This window comes from Chenopodium quinoa, unplaced genomic scaffold, assembly GCF_001683475.1.
Source record: "Chenopodium quinoa cultivar QQ74 unplaced genomic scaffold, ASM168347v1, whole genome shotgun sequence".
Lineage (NCBI taxonomy): Eukaryota > Viridiplantae > Streptophyta > Magnoliopsida > Caryophyllales > Amaranthaceae > Chenopodium > Chenopodium quinoa.
In genome coordinates, this window is record NW_018745024.1 from 3,588,499 (window position 1) to 3,595,746 (window position 7,248).

A 7,248-nucleotide genomic window follows, 5' to 3' on the forward strand; every position below is an offset into this window, starting at 1 on the left:
TTTTTTTTATCATTTAAAAAACAAGTTTATTTTTCATATTTTTACTTCACTCGATAATAAGGGCCTAATTTTTCATTTCGCCCATAGGCCACCAAAAAGCTAGGAACGGGCTGCTTCCTCATATCTAACAAAAATCATAAAAACACTTACTGAAACCTTATATCAATTACTAACACAAACCTTAAATCCTTAAATCAATGCTTTATTCAAACCTTTAATCAGTAAAACTGTCAAACACTTAATTCCTACTCGTATTAAAATCTTAAGCCCAATAACAAATATCCAACTATACTTACATACGCCATTATATACTTGGATTCAACAATAAACAAAATTTATATACTTATTCAAAGATAAAATCCTTCACCTAACCGCAAATTCATGGTCGAACTGGTCTAATAAAAGGAATCAATGTATATCTATAACTAAAAACCTATATATCATCTTTTCTCTCTCCTCCTTTCTCTCTCCAAAAACCCTAGCCTCCATTATTGATTTTTGAAGGGGCTCCCATCGATTTTAATCGGTGGAAAGCCTCAATCCTTGTTTCTTTATTGTTTTTTAGGTTTATAATAATGCTTCCTCCTTTTGGGAGGAGCTTTTCTCCCTCGAAAGAAAGAGTTTCCGATCTCCTTCGAAAGACAAGGGTTTTTCGACCTCCTTCGAAAGACAAGGTTTATCTCTTCTTTACGAAGGAGAAATTTCTTAGTTTTGAATTCATGGTAGCAGATCTAATGGATTGTCATGAAATTATTTTGCTGGTGAAAAAGTTAACAAGTTTTCGAATACGGACAGATGAATCAGAAGGAAAACATCCTCACGGCTACAAAGGATCGTAAGATTGTCTCTCCATTAAGGCTGTAATTTTCAGCGATATAAGCGGGAGATGCTCCGCAGCGCAAGATTTACTCGACGATCGTAGTTTTTATGAAGGGAAATTCTATTTGATTCAATATCTTATGTATTTGTTAACGTCGAATCTCTATTGTAGATGTCGTATGACTTTTAATTAATGACATATTTTTTCTATTAAAAAAAACTAATAACCTATATAAAAGACCCAAGCACCCTTACTATTCCTATGAACAAAAAATTGACGCTACTGCCCTCCCCTGCCCTTAGCACCCTTCCCAGATTGAAAGGGGTAGTTTGGTCTATTCGGGTTGCCCATTTTCTCTCCTGCTTTTGCTCCTCTCATCCTCAGTTCCTCACTCTTCTCCTAAGAATCCTCAAATTTCTCTCTCTCTCTCTCTCCTCCATTGAAGCTCACTCTGAGTTCTCCATTAAAGCGCACTCTAAGTTCTCCATTGAAGCCTAATTTGAGTTTTCTTTCCTCCATTGAATCAGTTTCTGAGGTATAATGTTTTTTCTTTTTTCGTTTTTTCAATAATCTTATATAATTTTCACCATCTAGCGTTTAATTTCACTCTATCGTTGATTTAGTCAAATTAAGGTTCTTCTTAGGTGGATTTCATGTAATTTTTGGACTGTTTTTGATGAAAGAGTAGTGAAACTCTGATGAATTTGGGTTGTTTGTGAATTTTCTCTTTCATTGATTTTTACTTTCAATTCGATTTTTTTTTTCCAGATTTTATTTGCTGGTGAAATAATGTCTTCCCTTTTTTCTATGATCTGGAATTGATTTATTTATAGGTATAGGGTTTTAAAATTCGTTTGGTTTATTAATTCCAGAAATCGAGCTTTCTTTAACTTGAATTTTCCGCGAAGTCTGCTAATGTTTCCGGCGAAGGAAAGGATGCTTGGGTTTTCGATGGTGTTGAACACTTCTCTTTAATTTACGTTATTATGAGCATGGATATGGGTGAGATTTTCTGTATTTTTTGCAATTAAATTGATTGTTTGTTTTATTTTAGTTTAATTAATTGGAATTTGGTATAATTTGATTTCATGATTATCGTTGTTATATTGTCATTAATTTCTTTAATCAAGTTGTCAAGGGTCAACTCAGGAATTAATCTCTCTAAATTGATTAGTTATAATTTAGTCATTGGTCTTAGTGATTGGGAAATATTTGTATTAGCTTCATATCTCTGCTTATTGTTTCTTGGGGAAGATAGAGCAAATGGAGATGGAGCTCGAACAAAGTAGGAAGGTAAAGTTTTGTTTTCTGTTTTTCCTTACCGGAATGACATGACATATTATTTACCTATTTGTATCTTTTACTCTTCCAGGAAGTTCAAAAGTACCATGACATGTATGTTTTTGAGCAAGAAGAGAAATTGGGTTTAGATGTTGAGCTCCAAGATTGCAAGGTATCTTATCACTGTCCTGAAAAGCTTCGAGGAAAGGAAATGGTATTGGTTCAAAATCTCTTATTCATGCACTAAACTTTAGCACCAATTCTAATCTAAGTCTGCTAATGAAGCCTGTTCTTCACAGCACTATAAAAAATAATAAAAAATGAACCGAAGAAGATTGAATAAGTCTTGAAGCAAAGTAACAGATAAAGATATTAGTCTAAGCTTTTTAGGGTTTACGAGGTGAAAGGTAATCAGACTTAATAGAATAATCAGGCTTAATTGGATACAGAAACAAATGCAACTACAATGGAAAAATTGTTGTGTATTGAATAATTATTTATTTGTTTATACAGACATCACCAAATATACTCTTCTTTAGGGATAATTCCACATTCTACCGCATTAACTACTCTTAGTTAGCGAAATAGGAAACTGTCTTTAGTCAGTCTTGAAATTTATATCAGGAAAAAACTCAGGTTATGGATTATACAGTATGCAGTAGGATGTAGGGAGTATCAAAATATGCAATATTTAAGTGCAACAAGCATTCTCAGTTGATTCAGGAAATTTGAATTGAATAGTTGATTCAATTTAGAAATTTTGAACAAATTATGCAAATGTTCAAGTGCAACTTGGAATTGAATATTCAAGTGCAACAAAGTATGCACACATTGAATCTAGATTTTGTTGGATTATAGCTCAATGTGAAAAATTTCCACATTTTTTGTTAGTTTGGGGAAGAATTACATTGAATTAGACTAAGTTATGTTGGTTTTGGAGATTCAAATGCTGGATTTTGTACTAGGAATATAATGATTAATGTATTCTTATCTTATATGTTGATGCTTAATTTGGAAGGGAGGTTGAATATTGATAGTTAACTGATTCATGTACATGTTTTTGGATGTAAGAGCAATGTATTGCTGATGCCCCCTCTTTTTGGATGTAAGAGCAATTAGAATGATTGATGGTTGAAATTAAACTATGTTTGCTTCACTATTTAACATTATTGGTTGTAAGAGCAATTAGAATGGTTGATGGTTGTTTCAGTTTTTTTTTTTGTTTTTTTTTTTTTTTATGTGAAATTGTGTTATCATATTTGAAAGTTAAAACTTTTAGTTTGGGTTTTTATAAAATAGAAAAATAGTAAACTAACCTCTTAATAGTCTTGATATATGTCACCTTCATCTCCTCGGTCGCCTCGCCTCACCTCTTCACCTCACTCCTCGCAATAACTCCTTGATGCTTTAGTTAATTTTACAGGGCTTTAGCTTTTATAGAATTTAACATAATTTGATTTTTGATATTTATTTTGTTAAATTTACAAGTTGTTTGCATATTTAAATATAGAATCTCAGCCGCGTCGGAACAGCAGCAGCTACCCAGCAATGAGCACCCCTTGCCAGGTGCCAGTGGGCCACATGTCATCAGATGAGCTGTGGTAATGTTTTTATTTATTTATAATGTTAGTGAATATCAATTTCTCAGTCCAATTGTGTCAGTATAGTCAATTTAAGCTTCTGCTATCATTTTAGCAGCTATGGTGATGGATCATCTAGGGCCAAGCGTACCGTTATTGCATGTTATTGTTGGTGAGGATGAAGCTTCTGAAGATTCAATTGTTCGGAAATTTCGTTGTAACACCTCTTGTCAAAGTTGAGGATTCAAGGACTCTGGATGTAGCATATGATATGGACCTGAGTTTCTTGGCAGGACCAGCTAATCGAGGTATGTTTGGATTTTCATTGATATGCTGATGCGTACATCATTTTGGTGAGAGGGCTGCCCAGTTTATCTCTTTGATTGCTGGAGTTTGTTAATCTTGAGAGACAAGTCAGCATTTGAGCTTAGTCAGGTCAGGACAAGTACACGATGGCAAACGGAAATGGCCACATTGGAAAGCCACATGTTAACGTCCCCAAATAACGTCAAGTAGACGACATTAAGTTTCAGGAATCAGAAATTTTAATTTGTAGCAGCAAATTTATTGAAGGTAGTTGGTGGTTTACGTCCTTCAAATTGTAGCCTGTGTGCTTCATTTTTTTTACCATCAAGTCGGAAGGTAGAGGGAGTTGATTCTCGTATTTGATTCTGATGAATTAACGAATCTGCTTGGGAACTCTTAACACATTTGAAGGTGTGTTTAAGGTTAGTGGTGTGTGTTTAATTAAAACTCTTGTAGCAAACTATCGATCACGTGCAAATTTTATAATAGTGTATGATATAAATTTTTGGTTTATGGTATCAAACATTAGCGATTGATGTTGAACATATATTGCCTTTACTACTTACCATGGTGTTAAATTCTCCTTAAAATTTGTTGATATGGTATCATTTGTATTGAGTGTAATGCCTCCAATTTGTTTTTTTTTGTAAATTTATATTAAATTTTGTATTTTGGTTTTTTTTTTTTTTTTTTTTTTTTTTTTTTTTTTTTTTTTGTGTGGAAAAGATTTATAAAATAAATTTGCATTAAGTCGAATGCCAATGAAAATATGGAAATAAAGTTCAAATTTTAAAATCAAACATTGAAGCAAATAGTAAGGCGGTACTAGATTTTATTATGTTCCACCCCATTCATAAATCGAATTAATTGCATAGTCGTGATTGTTTCAAAGGCCCAGATCCACCTTAGAAACTTAGAAGAATAACTTAATAGCTAGTCTAGTACTTAATGTGTAAATCTTATTATTTTAAAATACAAACTCTATTTGTAACATGATTAACCTTTTAATCAGTCTGGAAATACAACAACCATGTCATGTAAATTATTCTTGTTATTATTAAAACATTTAAAGATACAAACAAACTCAGAAAAGAGACAAAATAGTTTATCCAGTAACCGCTCCAATACTATTACTACACCAACCAGTACTCAATTGTAAACTAACGCTAAATGTACAGATAGTATAATAATGTCACACATATGATGCAGGTTTTGTTGAGATATACGGAAGGTTGTTATTATGGATAACGATTTTGAAGGTGGGTCTGGAGGTGACCATGTCACTGTCTCCACTGACATTGATGAGGTGGTCCAAGAGGGTGATCGTCTAAACACACCAATGGGGTCTGATAACCAAAACTGTCCACAAAATGTAACCCCAAGCGTAGGGGTGTCAACGGGGCGGGGCGGGGCGGATTTTGGCATTCCCATCCCCATCCCCGCCTCACATTTTCATCCCCATTCCCATCCCCATCCCCATGTCGGGTCTGAAAATAATCCCCGTCCCCGCCCCGGCGGGTCCAACTCTAAAACCACCCCCGCCCCATCCCCGTCCCCGCCCCATACCCGCCAAACCCCACCCCATACCCGCCAAACCCCCGCCCCATCCCCGCCAATTCCCCGCCCCATACCCGCCAACTAAGTATTGAGAAAAGCAACTGTCTTTCAAGTTTCAAGTGTCAACTGAAACCCTGCAGACTCCATAGTAGACTAATGAAAAAGTAGCAGTGCATACAAATCCCATTAACTCAAATCCAACAAAAACCACTGCAAGATCAACCATTTTAAAAATAACCATTTTAAAAAAAAAAAACACTAACTCCAAATTGTCCAAAGTCCAAATATTAAAAATAACTACAAGTCTACAAATATTCAAATACATAACAAGAAATTCATTAGGCCTTGAATTATTCGGTGCAAAGTCCACTTGTTCCAGAATCGATATCACATGTTTCAAATCCTTCCTCTAATTCTCCCACTAATTTAGCATATTCATCATCCTTAAATTCTCCACAATCTGCAAATACAATGTGAATTAATTAAAATAAATAAATAAATAATATTATTAATCAAATAAAATTTTATTTTAGCTATTTACTTTTAGAAGCAGCCCATATCCAATTTTGAGTACACATCAAAGCTTCTACAGCTTCCGGTAAAAGCCGACTACGATAAGGATTAAGAACCCGACCACTTGTGCTAAATGCGGACTCTGATGCAACAGTAGAAACAGGAATGCTCAATATATCTCGTGCTATTTGCTGAAGAATGGGATATGTGCCTCCATTTGTCTTCCACCAGTTAAGAATATCAAAATCTTGGACTAGAGGCACATTAGCAGCATCTAAATACTTATCCAAATCTGATATATCATGACTTGAGTCCTTATCTTGTTGTAAAAATTCAGCAAATTCTTGCATAAAGGTCTCTTCATTGGATTTGCTACTACTACCCAAATCAAAATCTTGTTGGTTGCTACTACCTTGAGTTTTACCCATCTTAGACCCATATTCATCAACCAATCTTCGTAGAAGATCACTAATTCTACGAACCTCAATTTCAAAGTCATGCTCATCAAAAATTTTTGCAAAATAAAAGCGAATAAGAGCCATTTTGTATCTAGGATCTAGTATTGTTGCCACTCCCATTAAGCCATTCACACTAGCCCAATACTTGTTATATTTTTGTAACATAATGTCGGCCATTTTCCTTACATAATCATGAGGAGATAAAAGCCAACCAGAAATAGCAATTCTCAAAGCACAAATTTTAGGAAAATAAAGATTGGCCGTAGGGTAATTTGTTCCTGAAAAACTAAGGGTAGTTTTACTAAACACTTCCAAATGTTCACATATTTTCTCAACTTTTTCCCAATCTTCAGGGGTCGGTGGATTCTTATATAAATTATTACGAGCACTTAAAACAACAAACACTTCTTTATAACTAGTAGCAATAGAAAGCATTTCATAAGTAGAATTCCACCGGGTTTTGCAATCAAGTGCTAACTTTCTACTACACTCAGGAGTTATTTGCTTAGCCACTTGTTCAAACCTTTGTACTCTCTTATCAGAAGCAGTCCAAAACACAACACTATCCCTAATTCTTTGAACACCATTTGATACCACAGCACTTAAACCATCTTGAACAATCAAATTTAATATGTGAGCACAACAACGCATATGAAAAAAATCACCTCGCAATAAAAGTGAGCCATATGGAAACACTCCTTTCAAAATTTCCATCATTGCATCATTAGTTGAA

The 7,248-nt window shown here is 34.4% G+C and overlaps 1 long non-coding RNA gene across 2 annotated transcripts; it reads left to right on the top strand.

Annotated features, from left to right (window-relative positions):
• Positions 1 to 889: 889 nt before the first annotated feature.
• On the top strand, positions 890 to 5,364 carry LOC110708320. 2 transcript variants are annotated; one of them, XR_002508703.1, is made up of 6 exons: positions 890 to 1,355; positions 1,693 to 2,113; positions 2,193 to 2,315; positions 3,612 to 3,702; positions 3,800 to 4,409; positions 5,197 to 5,364. It is a non-coding gene; the product is annotated as an uncharacterized LOC110708320 (long non-coding RNA). The 2 variants fall into 2 exon arrangements; XR_002508702.1 differs by lacking the exon at positions 5,197 to 5,364 and having other exon boundaries at positions 3,800 to 4,611.
• Positions 5,365 to 7,248: the final 1,884 nt, after the last annotated feature.